This window comes from Hordeum vulgare, chromosome 2H (genome assembly GCF_904849725.1).
Source record: "Hordeum vulgare subsp. vulgare chromosome 2H, MorexV3_pseudomolecules_assembly, whole genome shotgun sequence".
In the NCBI taxonomy this organism is placed as follows: domain Eukaryota; kingdom Viridiplantae; phylum Streptophyta; class Magnoliopsida; order Poales; family Poaceae; genus Hordeum; species Hordeum vulgare.
In genome coordinates this window covers 232,275,637-232,296,452 of record NC_058519.1, presented here as the reverse complement: position 1 = coordinate 232,296,452, position 20,816 = coordinate 232,275,637, and positions in this window count along the sequence as shown.

Here is a 20,816-nt window from a genome sequence, read left to right as displayed (position 1 = left end):
ATTCATAAGGAATCACAAACATTAACACCAATTTTCTTACTAAAGCATAATTACTCATCAAAACAACTCACATATCACTATCTTCATATCGCAGAACTATTGCAAATAGTGAAGTTTAACATCCAATGATCTTCATGGAAGTTTTTATTTTATCTCCCATGGATATCTATCACTTTGGGCAAATTTCATATAAAGAAAATTTCCATTGCAAATAACAAGCTCTCAATCAAATTTAAGTGAAGAACAAGAGCACAAGTTTCTTTAAAATTTTCAACTCTCAAAATAATATAAGTGAAGAAAGAGAGGATTTCTTAAAAAATTATACTAACTCTCAAAATAATCTAAGTGAAGCATGAGAGCATATTTCTTCGAAATAACAGCACCACTTTGAGTAAAAACAATTAAGTGAACTACTAGAGAAATTCAATCAATCTACTCTCAAAAGATATAAGTGAAGATCAATGAGTAGTCAAACAATTAAGTAGCTATATGAGTAATCTCTCTCAATAATGATTTTCAGATCTGATATTTTATTTCAAATAGAAAATAAAACAAAATACACTCCAAGAATAGCACATATCATGTGGACAAATAAAAATTTAGGCTCAACATAGGGTAACCAATAGTTGTTGATGAAGTAAGGTGGGATGCGTAGCATCCCCAAGCTTAGATTCTTGAGACTTATTGAAATATTTACTTGTGGTGCCTTGGGAATACCCAAACTTGAGATTTTATATCTCTTTCAATCCAATCATATCCCGGTTTCACCTAAGTCTCAAAAACTTCATCCACACAAAACTTGAAAAGAACTTGTGAGATAGTTTAGTACACATAAAAGTAAATCAACACTTCATGTACCGCCAAGAAAAGTTGCATAATAATTTTCAAACATTATCTACTGTTTACTATCATTTTCACAAATTATATCTACCAATATACACTATGGAAACTATAGGATAAGTCGATAACAAAACTATGACAGCAATCTATCTAAACATGACAATATGTAGAAATCTATTTAAAACATGTACTTGTGTATCTCTACAAATTCTGAAACTTTAGGAAATGATAAATAATTTGTATGAAAGAACTGCGTAATTTTTTTAGAAACTTTTCACCTTCCAGTAAAATATGATAATTAAAATACCACTTCAAAAGTTTCTGTTTTTGTACAACACACATCATACATGCAATTCAAACATTCTGAAGGAAAATTTTGGAAGAAAAAAAATAGTAAAACAAGATTATAAATAACATCTAATAGAGAACAAAAAAAATAAAATGATGCTCCAAGAAAAAACATATCATGTGATGAATAAAAATATAGCTTCAAGTAAGCTATACCGATAATGTTGGAGATGAAAGAGGGGATGCCTTCCGGGGCATCCCCAAGCTTAGATGCTTAACTCTTCCTTGGATATTACCTTGGGGTGCCTTGGGAATGCGCAATCTCATGTTCATGATTCCCCTTAGTCCTCTCATATTGGCATCTCACCCAAAACTTGAAAAATTTAATCACACAAAACTTAACACAACTTCATTAGATGGGTTAGTATGAAAAATATAGATCTTTACTTAGGTAATGCCAAGACAAGATTCATAATTATTCTCACATTATTCCTACTGTATTATATCATTCCCACGATTTATATCACTCAATATAAGCTATGGAAACACTAAAAAAAGAAAACTATGCACGCAAAACAGAATCTTTCAAAAATAGGACATGCTGTGAAGATCTGAATGAAAACCATACTTACTTGACTCCAAAAAACCTGAACAATTAGGAAAACACAGAGAATTTGCATGCCAAAAAAGGTGTAAGAATTTAAGAATTTTTTGATGGTCCAGTTAAATTAGAGAAATTCTGCAGTGGAGATAAAAGTTTCTGTTTTTTGCACATAATCAAACGAGCAAGTATCCACACTATCCCAAAGGCTTTACTTGGCACTTTGTTGAAATAAAAGCTATAAAACATGATTAATACAGTAGATTAATCATGTGAACACTCAAAAACTGTAATTAGAATTATTGGGTTGTCTCCAACAAGCGCTTTTCTTTAGTGCCTTTTAGCTAGGCATGATGATTTCAATGATACTCATATAAAAAGTAGTAACTGAAACATGCAAGAGAGCATCATGAATCACATAGAAAGCACATTTAAGTCTAACACACTTACTATGCATAGGGATTTCGGAGCAAACAATTTACAGGACCAAGAATCAACTAGCATAGGAAGGCAAAACAAATGCAACTTCAAAACTTTGAACACATAGCGAGGAAACTTGATATTATTGAAATTCCTACGAGCATATGTTCCTCCCTCATAATAAATTTCAGTAGCATCATGAAGGAATTCAACAATATAATTATCACATAAAGCATTATTTTCATGATGCACAAGCATATAATTTTTATTACTACCTATACAAGCAAAATTCTTATCATTCATAGTAGTGGGAGCAAACTCAACAAAATAACAATCATGAGATACTTGATTGATATAATCCATGTGAAAATTAAAATCATGATGACAAGTTTCATGGTTATCCTTGTTATTTATAGCATAAATATCATCGCAATAATCATCATAGATAGGAGGCATGATTTCATCATAATAAATGTTCTCATCAAAACTTGGGGGAATAAAAATAGATTATTCATCAAACGTAGCATCCCCAAGCTTGTGGCTTTGCATATCATTAGCATCATGGATATTCAGAGAATTCATACAAAAATATTACTATCCTGCTCATCATTCAAGGATTTCGAATTAAGCATTTTTATAAATTCTTCCTCTAGCAACTGATTACAATTTTCCAAACCATCACTTCCACGAAAGGCATTATAAAGATGGACAATATGAGACCACCTCAATTCCATTTTTTGTAATTTTATATTTATAAACCAAAATGGTGATAAAACAATAAAGTAAATATTCTAGTACAAGATCTAAATATATACCTTCCAGCACTCACCTCCCCGGCAACGGCACCACAAAAGAGGTTGATGTCTAGTACACAACTTGATCTTGTAGACTCGTGGTGGGCCTCCAAGCGCAGAGTTCTGTAGGACAGTAGAAAATTTCCCTCAAGTGGATTACCTAAGGTTTATCAATCCGTGCGAGGCGTAGGATGAAGATGGTCTCTCTCAAACAACCCTGCAACCAAATAACAAAGAGTATCTTGTGTCCCCAACACACCCAATATGATGGTAAATTGTATAGGTGCACTAGTTCAGCGAAGAGATGGTGATACAAGTGTAATATGGATGGTAGAAATATATATTTATAATCTTAATAAATAAAAATATCAAGGTAGCAAGTAACAAAAGTGAGCATAAACGGAATTGCCATGCTTAAAAACAAGGCCTAGGGTTCGTACTTTTTCTAGTGCAATCTCTTAACAATGCTAATATAATTGGATCACATAACAACTTCTCAGTGTGCGAGGAAGAATCTCTCCAAAGGTCCTATGTGGCGGAGAACATAAGAAGAAATTGCTTGTTGGGCATGAAACCAGCTCAAAGTAATTCTTTCTGATCAATCTTTCCAAGGGTTCGTACGAAAATAACAAGTTATCCTTTCCGATCGGTTTATTCAAGAGTTTGTACTAAATTAACACCATAACAAATTCAGATTTCATAATACTCAATCCAACACAAAGAAACTGAAAGAGTGCCCCAAGATTTCTGTCACATCCCTGACACCTGAATCAAGTTAGCTTTGTGCTCATGTTTTCTTTGCATTGCATCTATGAAATTTTCAACAAGAACAAAGCAAGTGGTGAAGGAAAATTCTAAAACCCTAGCCACTTCTCAAAATAAAGGAAAATTCGAACTAGTTAAAATCAATGAACCCAAAATGGCCTCAAGAAAAGTTCAATCTTTCTGATAAATCATGGAAGTAAATAAGCAATGAAGAAAACCATTTTCTTGATACTTTAAGCATTTTAAATAAATGCAAAAAGCTACTGGTTTCAAGTTTAAAATTTGAAATCAGAAACTTTAAATTTTCAAAAATGTTGAGAACTCCAGGAATGGTTGGATATATTCCACCAAATATTCTGGGGTGTTCAAAATAGTTTTTACAAACTATTTGGGAGCTGAAACAAATAGTAAATCAATTAGTTAGCAGAACAGAAACAAAACAGAAAAAAATAGAGGAAGAAAATACCTGTCGCTCACCTCAGCCCAGGCCGAGTAGCGCTGCCGTCTTCCTCCTCGCCAGTAGGAGCAGGAGGTGGCCGCCGCATCGACGCGCGCCTCCACGCAGCTCCCTGCCTGCCTGGCCGCCGCTTCGCGCTGGCAAGCACGGGGATAACCTCCCCGAGCACGTAGCTATCCATTCCCGTGCTCATTGTACCCCCTCTCCTCTCGGTTCCCCCGATCCCCTCTGCCGCCATTGACAAGAGCTCGAGCTCGAGCTGCCCGTACCCCTAGCCATAGGATCTTCCTCCCGAGTGTGCCGTTAGCTCCGCCTCGACGAGCTGGTCCTCCCTGCAGAAGCCGAAGACTCCCCGAGCCCTGCAACGCCCACGGCACCGTCGACTTTAACCTTCGGTGGCCGGCGAGCTCTGCTCGATTCGTCGCCCTCAGTGCTTCCCCGAGCCGTCTAAGCCCTCCTCTGCACTCCTCGTGAGCTTGCGCAACTTTCACCTAAGATCTCCCCGTCGATCCGCTCCTCTAGGCCTAGTTTCACCGGAGCCTGACAAGGACCGCCGCTGCAGCTCGTCGCCGGTAGCCCTCCGGTGAAGGGTTGGTCCGTCTGAGGCCACCAGCAGCCTCAAGACATCACGTAGATGCTTTAGGAGCCCAACCCCGCGCGTTTTGAACCTGTAATCGATGGCTTCGATGATGGCCGAACTTGGTCGCCACCAAGCTCGTCGCCGGCGTTGATTCCGGCCACCCCAGCCCCTGGGGTTTGTCCCATTGTGCGCGCCGTCGAGTGGTCGTTCTCCCCGTGGTCTCTGCCGTGAGTTTGGTCGTCGGAGGCGAGTTTCCGATGCCCTCCACCGTACTGGTGGTCCCCGGAGGCTCCCCGCCGGCGAGGACGACCTCGCCGCCGGTGGATCTCAGCTGGCCTAAGCCACTGACGTGTGGGGCCAGCCTCTGGATAATATCGAATAGTAAAAATAAAACCAAATAGTTTAATAAGTCACTGACATGTGGGTCCAGTGAGATTAATTAGCTAATTAAGATTAATTCTAATCTAAAACTGACCAGAGACACTCACGAGTGGGTCCCACTAGTCAGGTTTGACTTTCAATGGCCAGTTGGACCTGCTGATGTCATGCTGATGCAATAAAGAGTTTTCTGATTTAAAAGAATTCCAGAAAAATGTTAAAACTTCTAAAATTCATAGAAATTAATCTGTAACTCCAATGAAAATAATTTATATATGAAAAAGTATGAGAAAAATTCAAGGAATCTGAATATGTCATTTTCAAACATGTTTGAAAATGTTACAGAACCCAAACATGTAGATTAATGAATAAGTTAATTCTTATAAATACTTTGTAGATGGACTTTGGAAAATATTTAAATTTCACTATAAATGACATGATCAAACACTGTCCTAACTACAAACCAGCAACCTAACATGTCATCCCATGTATGTTAAAAGCAAGTTGATCTGAGCATCAGGTCGAATCAATTAAAATGGTATTCGATAATACCTCGTTTGAAGTGATATTTGAATTTAATTCAAATCAACTGCAAACCTACTAAATGTTAGCTGTAATAGTATATCACCTTGCATCCTCATGCGATGCTCATGAATCATCTTGATTGCATATGTTTGATATTGATTCTTGTCATTCCTTTCGATAGGCTCCGCTCCCCCGGATTCCACCGAATATCCGTTTGATGGATATTGTCCCTCCTCTGAGCAACAAGGCAAGCAACCATTTTGATCATCCCGATAAATCCCATGTTCTTGCTACTGCACTTACTTATTGCATTAGGATCAAATGCTTCAAATGCTTTTGCCACATTAGTTGAACCCACTTCCTTTGCATGACCTATCCTTGTCACAGTAAATAGCTAAACCTTGCAACCTAGCATACCTCGTAGTTGCTTGAGCCATGATGTGCCTTGTCCTGCTATGCATGCTATGCTTAGAGTTGTGTATAGTCTGTCATCTGGGGGATGCACAGAATTGTGAGAATGTGTTCGGTAAGCAAAGGTTGTGTGTTGAACCTGATTTGGTAAAGGTACCGGTGAAAGGTTGTGTAGGAGTACATGGCAGGTTGTTTCATTAGAACCGTCCTTAGGAACTGAGTTCCGTGTATGTAATCCAAGACTAGATACTACCACACGTTGGGATACTTAATTGACCCTCTCGACTTATTAATCGCTTATTACTCGGTCGAGGAGTTGCAAGTAGTTTGTGGTGTTTATAGTCATGCTGGAGGCCGTGCATAGCGTTGACCTGAGAGGTGGGCTGTGATGCGGTAGGTAGTGGCACGGTGTACCAAGTGGTACCCGGATGGTGGGCTTGGGAACCCTGCGCACATCATTTGAGGCCGTGGCGAAAACCTCGGCCGGACTTCCGTACGGGTTACTCTCAGGTAGGCGATAAACCTGGACTAGGTACTAGTGTGGTTAACGGTCGTGGCCGACTCCCTCACTGGGCTTCCGCTTGAAGGTTGCCGAGGTGCATGACGTGCACATTGCGATAAGTGGCGAGAGCGTGTGTGAGTAAGTACACCCCTGCAGGGTTATGATCTATTCGAATAGCCGCGTTCGCGGATATGGACTACTTGGAGACATATGTTGTTCATAGATAACTTAAATGGCTACTCATAAAATTGTCAAGATAAGCATGAGTGTCGCGGACGGCATTTCCGTATGGAGACGGAATGATTCCACGATGGAGTATTGTTGTGGTGTTAGTGGACTCGAGTGCGAGAAATCAAGTTGTCAAAATTATTTAAAATTGCAAGTTGTCTAGCCACGAGTCAAATGTTGGCTTTCCGCATGAAACCCCACCATACCTTGTTGATACATTGCATGACTAGTTAGTTATCCTAAAGTCTTGCTGAGTACCTCCGTACTCATGTTTGCTTAATAAATGTTGGAGAGGTTGCTAATGACCCTAATGGTGGGTTCTTCATAGACATCGACGACGACGAGTAGCTGGTGTCCCAGCTACGATCTGGCCCTAGGTTGGGTCTGTAGTATAGTCAGACCATGTGCCTTCTAGTTGCACCTGTTTGTACTCAGAGAGTTTTAAACACTTCCGCTGGCTTGTAACTGAATGACTGCTATTATGGGTCGTGAGACCCATACTATGTAATATTATATGTGTGGCTCTTCCGAGCCTCTTAAATAAAGCTTGTATGTTTATGGTTATGTTGTGATGCCATCGATGTATCTATACATATCGGTATGCCATGCGTATGTGTGTCGTACTTGATATGTATGGGGTTCGATTACCTAGCCGTGAACTTTAGTAGCACTCCTTACTGGGAAATGCCCCTTTGTGATCCAACGAGCCATGGTAGCTCGCTACTGCTCTGGACACATTGGTTGACCGGCATGTGTCCTTCGTAGCTGTTGTGTCTGTCCCCTTTGGGGAAATGTCACGCGATGTAATGGAGTCCTTGTAGCTTGCTACGACTCGTCTACACTCGCTGGTGACCGACACCTGCTTTGTTGGGTCATGTATGTCTGTCCTTGTGCGGTACTGCCACTTTGGTTTATGACTAGACTTGTTGATCCGTGTTCTTTGACATTGGAATGCTAGCGACACAATTGCATACGTGAGTCAAAAGGCGCAAACGGTCCCGGCTAAGGTAAAGTTGCAGCCGTGGAGTTAACCGTGCGTGAGACCGCAAAGGGATGGGATGTGTTACAGGCTGGATTCCTATGGCTTAGGATCGGGGTCCCGACAGTGTTGATATCAGAGCCTGACTGACTATAGGATTACTAAGCCAAACTGGTCGAAGTTGAGTCTAGAATTGCTTTAGTTATATATGAGGGAATTGTTTGTGGAAGGGAACATAAGACTCTTGTTCTCTTCTCAAGTTATTCTATTCTGGTCATCCTCGTCTTTTCTGCGGGAATTAAGGACTAGGTTACTCATCTTCTTCTAGGCTCGTGTTTCTGATCGGTAGATTATAGGACTACGGGTCAAGAGATATTTGGGTTTCTTTCATTCCTAGGAAAAAGGAAGTAAGTTTGATGATCAGAGAGTTGAACTTGATAGTTGAGTGGTTACGCTATTCCATTTTGGGTTGTCTCAAAATTTGTTTTTGAGCATTTACAGCCGTTATGCTGCCCAATTTTGCATTCGGAGCTCTAATGCTTTTGCATTACTCTCTATTTACAAATGCGTGGCCGTCCTTCTCGTCAGGTGGTACGTCTAACCAGGTGCATTGATGTGCCGGGTCATACGGCCATGCTGGTCAGGGTGATGTCGGTGTGAGGTTACCGCTGGTACCCCGAGTACACAGTGGAGGAACAGTACCGAGACTTCAACCAGAGCCAGTATATCTGCACTGTCAGGGTATTTCAAGACTACCCTAGAGCTGAGGAGCCAATCCATTGGTCCTATGGGTTGGGAGTCACTGTTGACATGGCAGTACAAGATGTTGCCTATTCAATGCTGACCATTATGAGGGCGAGACATGCACTGCTGCAGAATTCAGAGTTCTTCTATGTTCCAGCCTCTCGGCCTGGTGAAGAGGGATACCTCAGCGGAGTCTATATTGATTCTTCTATGGAGGATCCACTACTGCAGTCCACTGTTGAGATGCTAGAGAACAGAGACAGGGATGCTCGTGCTCTCCGCATGGAGCTTTATGCTACCCGTGCCCGTCTGTGGATGGCTTTGACGCAGCTGGCACCGGTAGCCCAGACAGGGTACGGAGATATGGATATGTTGAACCCTGTTAGGACCCATCTTCCGGGCCACGTTGACTGGCGAGCTATAGGAGGAGTCACCCCTCTTCTGGGACCCCTCTTACCACCAGTCAGGGGACCAAGGCCACATCCGTGTCCTTATGGATCCCACGGATCTCAGGCCAGAGTGTTACCTGATCCGCAGGTTGAGCTTCCTGGTCATGGAGGTAATCTCTATGAGATGTTCTATGCGGATGCCTGAGCTGTGAGCGGAAGGATAGTATGGTAGTAGCCGTACGTTCACAGTCCTGCGTGACTTGTGAAGTATGCATGTGATGTGAAATGAATTCCGTAGGCCTAGATAAATAATGTATAGGAAGCTTGTAAGCCTTTGATGAGTAGTTTCATAATTTCAGTAGTTTGCTCTTCGGTTAAGGTTGTACTGAACTATGTAAGGGTGTGTATGAACCATGGTGTATATATAGCAGTTGCTTGTTACCATGCTGTTCGGATAGTCATTTCCGCATTCCGTGTGTTCAGTACATTCTTAATCCATAGTTAGTATTGATATGATATTGGTCTAAGCTGTGAGTTTGTTTGTCAGGATGGTGTTCACCAGGTTGAACCGTGACCTTGCTCATGAGCAAGGCGAGGATAGTCAAGCGTCGCAGGAAGACCTGCCTCACCCGCCCTCTCTCGCGTAAGTTATGCTAGAGGCAGAGAGAAACAAAAGAGAGACCAACTGACTATTAGAGCGTATTGAGCAGAATACGGCTCGTCAGCCTAGGAATGCTGCAGTGTCCCTCAACGATTTTGTGAAGCTGAATCCTCCAAAGTTTCATCATTCCGTCGATCCCCTCGACGTTGATGACTGGTTGTGCAGCATCTCATGCAAGATTCGCTCTGCGAATGTATCTGAGGTCGATAAGGTGACCTTTGCGGCGTATTTCCTGGAAGGACCCGCCAATCTGTGGCAGGAGAACTTTGAAGCTATGCGTCCTGCTGAACTAGCAGCCACCTGGGCAGACATCAGTGCAGCCTTTCGTCTGCACCAAATTCCAGAGGGCGTGATGGACAGAAAGAGAGAGGAGTTTTGTGCCTTCACTCAGGGCAAGTTGACCCTGGATGCCTATAGCCGCGAGTTCGGTAACCTCGCCCGCTATTCAACAGAGGAGGTGTCTACTAACGTCAAGAAGCAAGCAAGATTCCATAAGGGTCTGAGCCCTGAGCTTCGTCGTGATCTGCGCCTCCACGAGTGTGCAAGCTTTCAAGCCCTGGTCAACAAGGCGATCAGTGCCGAGACTGGTCATACTGACTTTGAAACCACAAGGAAGCACTCCCGTGACTTTGGCTCGTCTCCTGGTTCCGCGTTTCCCAAACGCAGGTTGTGGGTTCCGAACAGTTCTCTCCCGCCAAGATACACTCAGTGGCCATCCTACATGGTGCCTCAGACGAATCAGACCAACCCTCCAGCAAAAACTTATGGTGGTCCAGCTAGCAATGCTGCACCACGTGCCAACCAAGTGGTATGCTACAAGTGTGGAGAACCAGGGCATTATTCCCGTGAGTGTCCTCAAAATGTGGGTGCCAAGCAACCCGGAAAGTCCGTCGGGCAAGGTAAGTCGGGCAAAGCTTACTATGTGAAGCCAACTCCTGCACGTGGCCGTGTGAACTATGTCTCAGCAGAAGAAGCTGCACAGGATCTCGACGTCATACTGGGTACGCTTCTTGTTAATCATCCCCCAGCGTCTGTTCTCTTTGACACTGGGTCTTCTCATTCCTTCATTTCAGAAAGTTATGCACAGTTACATAACATGTCTTTTTGTGATATGCCAAGTCCATTGGTTGTCCAAACTCCTGGTAGTAAATGGAAAACCTCTAGGATAACCTATGACAATGAAATTCTAGTAGACAGGCTAGTTTTTCTAGCCTCATTGATAGCCTTGAAATCTTAGGATATTAATATCGTCTTGGGTATGGACTGGATGTCATCTCACTATGCCAATATTGATACTTATTCTAGAATGGTCCAGCTTACCCATCCCTCGGGTGAGATAGTAACTGCCTCCAATCGAGTTGACAAATGCCAACTCTATTCCCTAAATGTCAACCCTCTTCCGGAACTTTAAGACATTCCGGTAGGCCGTGACTTCCCGGATGTTTTTCCAGAGGAACTACCAGGAATTCCACCTGATAGAGATGTAGAGTTTGTGATAGATCTTGTTCCAGGAACTGTCCCAATAGCCAGAAGACCATATCAGATGGCACCCCTGGAGCTAGCCGAACTTAAGAAGAAACTAGATGTGGCCTTGAATAAAGGTTTCATTCGTTCTAGCTCTTCTCCTTGGGCTTGCCCCGTCCTCTTCGTCAAGAAGAAATATGGAACGGATCGGATGGTTGTAGATTACCGACCAGTTAATCTGGTCACCATAAAGAACAAGTATCCGCTACCCAGGATCAACGACATGTACGATCAGCTCGATGGGTCCTCAGTCTTCTCCAAAATGGATTTGAGGTTGGGATACCATCAAATCAAGATCAAGAACGGGGACATTCCAAAAACGGCTTTTGTTACTCGTTATGGCCAATACGAGTACACCGTCATGTCCTTCGGTTTAACCAATGCCCCAGCCACCTTCTCTCGTTTGATGAATTCAATCTTCATGGAGTATTTGGATAAATTCGTCGTGGTATACCTCGATGATATTCCCATCTACTCGAAGAACGAACAAGAACATGCCGAGCATCTAAGGCTGGTATTGATGAAACTTCGAGAGCATCGCCTTTATGCCAAGTTTTCAAAATGGGAATTTTGGTTACCAGAAGTGACCTGTCTTGGTCACGTAATCTCTAGTAAGGGTATTGATGTCAATCCCGAGAGAGTTCAAGCTGTCCTTGATTGGACTCAACCTGAATCGGTTAAGCAAGTTAGGAGTTTTCTTGGTCTGGCGAGCTATTGTCGCTGCTTTGTCGAGAATTTCTCCATGGTTGCAAAGCCTCTAACTGAACTCCTCAAGAAGGATAAAAAGTTTGAGTGGACACCATAGTGTGAGCATAGTTTTCAGGAACTAAAAAGACGCCTGACTTCTACACCTGTGTTGCTACCACCAGATTCTTCTAAGGACTTTGTTATCTATTGCGACGCCTCGCCACAAGGATTGGGTTGCATTCTCATGCAAGATCGTCATGTGATCGCATACGCTTCTCGACAGTTGCGTCCACATGAGGATAATTATCCCACACATGACCTTGAGCTTGCAGCTGTGGTCCATGCACTAAAAACCTGGCGACGTTACCTTTTGGGTAATCGTTGCGAAATATTCATTGATCACCAAAGTGTGAAATATATCTTCACCCAGCCGGATTTGAATCTCAGGCAAAGACAGTCGGTTGAGTTGATCTCGGATTACGACTTAGGGATAACTTACACCCCGGGGAAGGCCAATGTTATGGCCGATGCACTAAGTCGTAAATCTTATTGTAACAATTTGATGCTACAACAAGGTCAACCACATCTCTATGAGGACTTTCGGAAGTTGAATCTTCATATTGTTCCTCAAGGATTCCTTTCTACCCTGGTGGCGAAGCCTACTCTTCGGGATCAAATCAGAGCCGTGCAGGCTTAAGATAAGGGTATATCCCGGATCAAGGAGAATATTGCTAGCAGTAACGCTAGGGAATTCTCCATCAATGAGAAAGGTGTTGTGTTCTTTCAGAACCGTTTAGTGGTTCCTAAGAGCAAACGTCTGCGGCAATTGATCCTTAAGGAGGCTCATGACTCTCCTCTCACCATTCATCCCGGTAGTACTGAGATGTATCAGGACCTACGCCAGAGGTTCTGGTGGACTAGGATGAAGAGAGAAATTGTTGAGTTCATTGCTAACTGCGACGTTTTTCATCGAGTTAAGGCAGAACATCAAAGGCCTGCTGGCACCCTTCAACCTTTTAGCTATTCCTGAATGGAAATGGGATAAAGTTAGTATGGATTTCATTACCGGATTTCCCAAGACCAAGAAAGGAAATAATGCTATCTTTGTGGTCATTGACCGTCTTTCCGAAGTGGCTCATTTTCTTCCCGTTCGTGAGAGTATCACAGCTAGCCAGCTAGCAGAGTTATATATCTCTCGAATAGTGTCTCTTCATGGTGTTCCCCTGGAGATTAACTCGGACCGTGGGAGTATCTTTACTTCCCGCTTCTGGGAAAGTTTTCAGAATGCCATGGGGACTCACCTATCTTTTAGCACTGCTTTCCATCCACAATCAAGTGGTCAAGTAGAAAGAGTGAATCAAATCCTAGAAGATATGCTCCGAGGTTGTGTTATAACTTTTGGTATGAATTGGGAGAAGTGCCTTCCATTGGCCGAATTTGCTTATAACAATAGTTATCAATCAAGCTTGGGCAAAGCTCCTATGGAAGTTCTCTATGGACGAAGATGTCGAACACCTCTTAATTGGTCAGAAACCGGAGAGAGGCAACTCTTTGGCCCGGATATGATCCAGGATGCAGAAGAGGAGGTTCGCATTATTCGTGAAAAGTTGAAAACAGCCCAATCTCGTCAAAAGAGCCAATATGATCGTCATCATAAGGCTGTGACCTTTGAAGTTGACGAGAAGGCTTACCTTCGGGTTACACCTTTGAAGGGTACCCATCGATTCGGTATCAAGGGCAAGTTGGCTCCTCGTTACATTGGTCCTTTTCGCATTCTTGCCAAACAAGGAGAAGTTGCCTACCAGTTGGAACTTCCTCCGCATCTTTCCAAGGTTCATGATGTCTTCCACGTCTCGCAACTCAGGCGTTGCTTTTCGGATCCTATCCGTGAAGTGGACCACGAAACGCTTGATCTCCAAGATAACCTTTCATACCAAGAATACCCCGTGCGTATTCTTGATCAAGCTGAGCGTACCACTCGAAGTCGAAACCTCAAGTTTCTTAAATTTCAGTGGTCAAATCATTCTGAAAAAGAGGCAACTCGGGAAAGAGAGGATCGTCTCCGACTCGAGTATCCTGTGTTATTCCCAACGACTTCTAAATCTCGGGACGAGATTCTTTTGAGTGGGGGTGAGTTGTCACATCCCTGACACCTTAATCAAGTTAGCTTTGTGCTCATGTTTTCTTTGCATTGCATCTAGGAAATTTTCAACAAGAACAAAGCAAGTGATGAAGGAAAATTCTAAAACCCTAGCCACTTCTCAAAATAAAGGAAAATTCAAACTAGTTAAAATCAATGAACCCAAAATGGCCTCTAGAAAAGTTCAATCTTTCAGATAAATCATGGAAGTAAATAAGCAATGAAGAAAACCATTTTCTTGATACTTTAAGCATTTTAAATAAATGCAAAAAGCTACTGGTTTCATGTTTAAAATTTGAAATCAGAAACTTTAAATTTTCAAAAATGTTGAAAACTCCAGGAATGGTTGAATATATTCGAACAAATATTCTGGGGTGTTCAAAATAGTTTTTACAAACTATTTGGGAGCTGAAACAAATATTAAATCAATTAGTTGGCAGAACAGAAACAAAACAGAAAAAAATAGAGGAAGAAACTACCTGTTGCTCACCTCAGCCTAGGCCCAGTAGCGCTGCCGTCTTCCTCCTCGCTAGTAGGAGCAGGAGGTGGCCGCCGCGTTGCCGCGCGCCTCCACGCAGCTCCCTGCCTGCCTGGCCGCCGCTTCGCGCTGGCAAGCACGGGGATAACCTCCCCAAGCACGTGCTCATTCTTCCCCCTGTCCTCTCGGTTCTCCCGACCCCCTCTGCCGCCATTGACACGAGCTCGAGCTCGAGCTGCCCGTGCCCCTAGCCATACGATCTTCCTCCCGAGTGTGCCGTTAGCTCCGCCTCGACGAGCTGGTCCTCCCTGTAGAAGCCGAAGCCTCCCCGAGCCCTGCAACACCCACGGCACCATCGTCTTGAACCTTCGGCCGCCGGCGAGGTCTGCTCGATTCGTCGCCCTCAGTGCTTCCCCGAGACGTCTAAGCCCTCCTCTGCACTCCTTGTGAGCTGGCGCAACTTTCCCCTAAGATCTCCCAGTCGATCCCCTCCTCTAGGCCTAATTTCACCGGAGCCTGACAAGGACCGCCGCTGCAGCTCGTCGCCGGTAGCCCTCCGGTGAAGGGTTGGTCCGTCTGAGGCCACCAGCAGCCTCAGGACATCACGTAGATGCTTTAGGAGCCCAACCCCGCGCGTTTTGACCCTGTAATCGATGGCTTCGACGATGGCCGAACTTGGTTGCCGCCAAGCTCATCGCCGGCGTTGATTCCGGCCACCCCGGCCCCTGGGGTTTGTCCCATCGTGCGCGCCGTCGAGTGGCCATTCTCCCTGTGGTCTCTGGCGTGAGTTTGGTCATCGGAGGCGACTTTCCGATGCCCTCCACCTAGCCTGAGCCACTGACATGTGGGGCCAGCCTCTGGATAATCTGGAATAGTAAAAATAAAACCAAATAATTTAATAAGTCACTGACATGTGGGTCCACTGAGATTAATTAGCTAATTAAGATTAATTCCAATCTAAAACTGACCAGAGACACTGACCAGTGGGTCCCACTGGTCAGGTTTGACTTTCAACGGCCAGTTGGACTTGCTGATGTCATGTTGATGCAATAAAGAGTTTTCTGATTTAAAAGAATTCCAAAAAAATGTTAAAACTTCTAAAATTCATAGAAATTAATCTGTAACTCCAATGAAAATAATTTATATGTGAAGAAGTATTAGAAAAATTCAAGGAATCTGAATATGTCATTTTCAAACATGTTTGAATATGTTACAGAACCCAAACATGTAGATTAATGAATAAGTTAATTCTTATAAATACTTTGTAGATGGAATTTGGAAAATATTTAAATTTCACTATAAATGACATGATCAAACGCTGTCCTAACTACAAACCAGCAACCGAACATGTCATCCCATGCATGTTAAAAGCAAGTTGATCTGAGCATCAGGTCAAATCAATTAAAATGGTATTCGATAATACCTCGTTTGAAGTGATATTTGAATTTAATTCAAATCAACTTCAAACCTACTAAATGTTAGCTATAATAGTATATCACCTTGCATCCTCATGCCACGCTCATGAATCATCTTGATTGCATATGTTTGATATTGGTTGTTGTCATTCCTTTCGGTAGGCTCCGCTCCCCCGGATTCCACCGAATATCCGTCTGACGGATATTGTCCCTCCTCTGAGCAACAAGGCAAGCATCCATTTTGATCTTCCTGATAAATCCCATGTTCTTGCTCCTGCACTTACTTATTGCATGAGGATCAAATGCTTCAAATGCTTTTGCCACGTTAGTTGAACCCACTTCCTTTGCATGACCTATCCTTGTCTAAGTAAATAGCTAAACCTTATAACCTAGCATACCTGGTAGTTACTTCAGCCATGATGTGCCTTATCCTGCTATGCATGCTATGCTTAGAGTTGTGTATGGTCTGTCATCTGGGGGATGAACAGAATTGTGAGAATGTGTTCGGTAAGCAAAGGTTGTGTGTTGAAGCTGATTTGGCAAAGGTACCGGTGAAAGGTTGTGTAGGAGTACATGACCGGTTGTTTCATTGGAACCGTCCTTAGGAACCGAGTTCCGTGTATATAATCCAAGACTAGATGCTACCACACGTTGGGATACTTAATTGACCCTCTCGACTTATTTATCGCTTAGTACTCGGTGCAGGAGTTGCAAGTAGTTTATGGTGTTTATAGTCATGCTGGAGGCCGTGCACAAGTGGCACCCGGATGGTGGGCTTGGGAACCCTGCGCACATCGTTTGAGGCCGTGGCGGAAACCTCGGTCGGACATCCGTACGGGTTACTCTCAGATAGGCGATAAACCTGGACTAGGTACTAGTGTGGTTAACAGTCGTGGCCGACTCCCACGCTGGGCTTCCGCTTGAAGGTTGCCGAGGTGCATGACGTGCACATGGCGATAAGTGGCGAGAGCGTGTGTGACGAAGTACACCCCTGCAGGGTTATGATCTATTCGAATAGACGCGTCCGCGGATATGGACTACTTGGAGACATATGTTGTTCATAGATAACTTAAATGGTTACTCATAAAATTGTGAAGATAAGCGCGAGTGTCGCGGACGGCATTTCCCTATGGAGACGAAATGATTCCACGATGGAGTATAGTTGTGGTGTTAGTGGACTCCAGTGCGAGAAATCAAGTTGTCAAAATTATTTAAAATTGCAAGTTGTCTAGCCACGAGTCAAATGCTCGCTTTCCGCATGAAACCCCACCATACCTTGTTGATACATTGCATGAGTAGTTAGTTATCCTAAAGTCTTGCTGAGTACCTCCGTACTCATGTTTGCTTAATAAATGTTGCAGAGGATGTTAATGACCCTAATGGTGGGTTCTATCTAGATGTTGACAACGACAAGTAGCTGGTGTCCCAGCTACGATCTGGCCCTAGGTTGGGTTTGTAGATAGTCAGGCCATGTGCCTTTTACCTTTCCATCTGTCTGTACTCAGACAGTTTTAATCTTCCGCTGGCTTGTAAGACTTGTTTGAATGACTTGTTATGATGGGTCGTGAGACCCCTATCTGTGTAATATTATGTGTGAGGCTCTTCAGAGTCTTCTAAATAAATGTCGTGATGTTGTATGGTTAAGTTCTGATGCCATAGTTGTATCTATACATATCTAGTATGTCATGCGTATGTGTGATGCACTGTGATATGTATGGGATTCAACACCTAGTCGTACGCCTTAGTAGCTCTCTATACAGGGAAATGCCCCATTGTGATTCCACCGAGCCTTGGTAGTTCGCTACTGCTCCGGACACATTGGTTGACCGACATGTATCCTTCTTAGCTGTTGTGTCTGTCCCTTCGGGGAAATGTCATGCGGTGTAATGGAGTCCTTGTAGCTTGCTACGACTCATCTACACTCGATGTTAACCGACACCTGCTTTGTTGGGTTATGTGTGCCTGTCTCTGTACAGTCGAGCCACTTGAGTTTATGACTAGATATGTCGACCCGGGTTCTTTGACATTGGAATGCTAGCGACACTAATGCATACGTGAGTCAGAAGGCGCAAACGGTCCTGGCTAAGGTAAGGTGGCAGCCGTGGGGATAATCGTGCGTGAGACCTCAAAGGGATGCAACATGTTACAGGCTGGATTCCTATGGCTTAGGATCGGGGTCCCGACAATTTCTACCAGAGAAACAAAGACAAGAACGTGCATCAACCCCTATGCATACATTACCCCAATGTGACCTCGGTAATCCGCGAGTTGATACCCCATTGTCACGAGGGTATTCATAGCAAGACATAATCAAGTTCTCTCGAATCCATAAAAGTATTCACTTCGAACAAAACGAAATCCCAAAGGGAAAACCCAATTCATCACAACAAGATACAGAGGGAGAAACACCATATCATCAAACTATATTAACAAAGCTCGCGATACATCAAGATCGTGCCTTCTCAACAACACAAGAGAGAGAGAGAGATTAAACACATAGCTACTGTTACAAACCCTCAGCCCCGAGGGTGGACTACTCCCTCCTCATCAGGTGGCCATAGGGATGATGAAGATGGCCTCCGGTGATTATCTTTCTGTCGGTGCACTAGAGACTGGGGTTCCTTCTGCCCCAGACTTGTGCACGAGCACCAGCAACGCCCCTGGCAGCAGCGCACGAGGAAGACTGGCAAGAAGACAAACCAAGACCCACCGAGGCCACGCCCCGCTCTCCGAGGGCACCTAATATGAGAGCTCCAGATACAAGGACCCGGCAAGCCCTCCTTGCTAGAAGATTTGCAAGCCCTCCTTGCCGGGAAGACTCCCAAAGATCAGCAAGACCCCGGGGAGCCCTCCTTGCCAGGAAGACTCGAAAAGACTGGCAAGACCTCCTTCCCGAGAAGACGTTCAATCCCCCGGCAAGTCCTCCTTGCCGGGAAGATAATTAGGTCCTCCGACAGGGAACCCAGACCAGCAAGCTCCTTTCGCTCGCCAGGTGTCCACCCCTGTTTCTACCACAATCCAACCGTTCCAGCGCATGCTTCATGCGCCAGCACAAGACCCAGGTGTCGATCCACCTGGGTACGTGTCGCGACAATCTGGCTGCAGGTCAGGGGTCAGACAAGGAATTTACTGCCCCTGGCCCGTAGAAGATGAGCGGTGAACCCTGTTCACTATGCAACCCGTGAGAGTACTGTTGGTGACCCCTTACCTATAAAAGGAGGCCCATGGCTCATTCTCTGGGAGTTACACTTTTTGGGATTTGAGACTCCCTAATCACCAGCTAAGTTACAGTTGCAAACCGCCCTACAGTCAGCACTCAATACAGACAGAGCAGGAGTAAGGTTTTACACGCCAAGCGGCCCAAACCTGGCTAAACGACCTTGCCGGTGTTGATTGCTAGCTCCGCTCTCGGTGCCACCTCTCTCCCTCCGCCGAACGATTAAGGGACCCTTCAAGCTCCCACGGGCGTGTTGATATCCCTGACATCTTTGGTGCGCCGGGTAGGGGGAGGTGGTTGAGAGCTTTTTCGCGGATTCGAGCAAGCTCAGCACCAGATCTTGGGAGGTTGAGCGCACCACTGCAGTTCCTCAAAGCAGGGCGCAACAGAGGTCACTCTACTTCGCCATGGCCTCCTAATGCTGGCGCAAGCGCCCCGTCGCACGAGCGCAGGCCAGGGAGGTGGAGACCCCGAGCTCCAGGGCATCAGGTTGATGCGCCGCTCCAGGACAGTGCGCTGCTATCGAGGGTGTGCCTGGGGGCTTCGGCGAGGCCTCCGACACATACTCTGGCCGACGCACCTCCGCGGAGTGATGCATAGTCGTCGAGAATGCGCCAACAGGCCCCGAAGCCCAGGCACGCACTCCAGCGGAAACGCTTTCCCCCTTGAAAGCGTCCCATCACCGCCGAAAATGCGCTCGGGGGCTCCACCAGCACGGCCCGACAAAACAGGAAAATGAGTTATACTCCGGCAACCCCCTTCTATACGATAGTCAAGGACTATCGGCAAGGACCATGTTGGAGGGGAAGTTGCCGGGAGAGTGTAACCTCCTAATTGACGGGGATCTGAGGCCCCGACAAAGGACCCAAACTCCGTAGGAAGAAGTGTCGCGGCATAATAGATAAGTGATAGATATTCTAGATGAAATTTCAGAGTAGATAGGTTGCTTTACTTTCTGGATATCCCAAACTTTGTTTGAGAAACTTGCGCATAGATGGAACCTTGTCAGGATCAGTGCACCTTGGCTCTGTTTCGAACTAGTTCAACGACCTGAATGGCCACAGAGCACCTTGACACTGTTTCGAACCTGTTCAACAGACCAAACGAGTACGCAGCACCTTATTTCGCCTCGAGCCGCGCTCGACAATGTAATGGTTGCACTGAGTGCGGCAAGGAGCCTTGCGGGTAATGACCCCTCTAACAAACTGCTAAGGACCCGTTCCTCAAAGCACTAGCGGTAGGACCAGTCACGCCGGCAAGCTTCCAGAAAATGCAAAGGGTGTATCATGCAAAGAGAAGGATCAGACGCAAAGGAAACAACATTTCATTCATCAGTTTGAGACAAACTCACACATATTACATGGATGAGTTTTACTACTCTAACCTATGATACTATCTTTTGGCGAGGGACATGCTTGCCGGACAGCAGTTCAAGAATACAAAAAGCGGCAAGGCCCTCGGCGCAACCAGGGCTGGCCTTTCCTCGACCAGCATTGCATAGAGGAGAACGGGGCTAGAAGGGACGACGAAGATGGGAACCGAGCGTTTCCCGCAATATGCGGAACCGTCGTTTCTTCCGGCTCGTCGGACCCAACCTGGGAGGAGGAGGACCGCGGACTGACGGTGATGGTGCAACCGACGGTTAGTCTGAGGTTAGATCCTCGTAGTAAGGCTTAGCATGCTGATGGTCTAACCCGTACCCGCCGTCGCTACCATATGTCCCGTCCTGTAGCTCTCGCGCGAGGATGGGCTCTCAGTCGCGCTCGAGCTCTCTTCGCAGCAGCCGAGGCGCA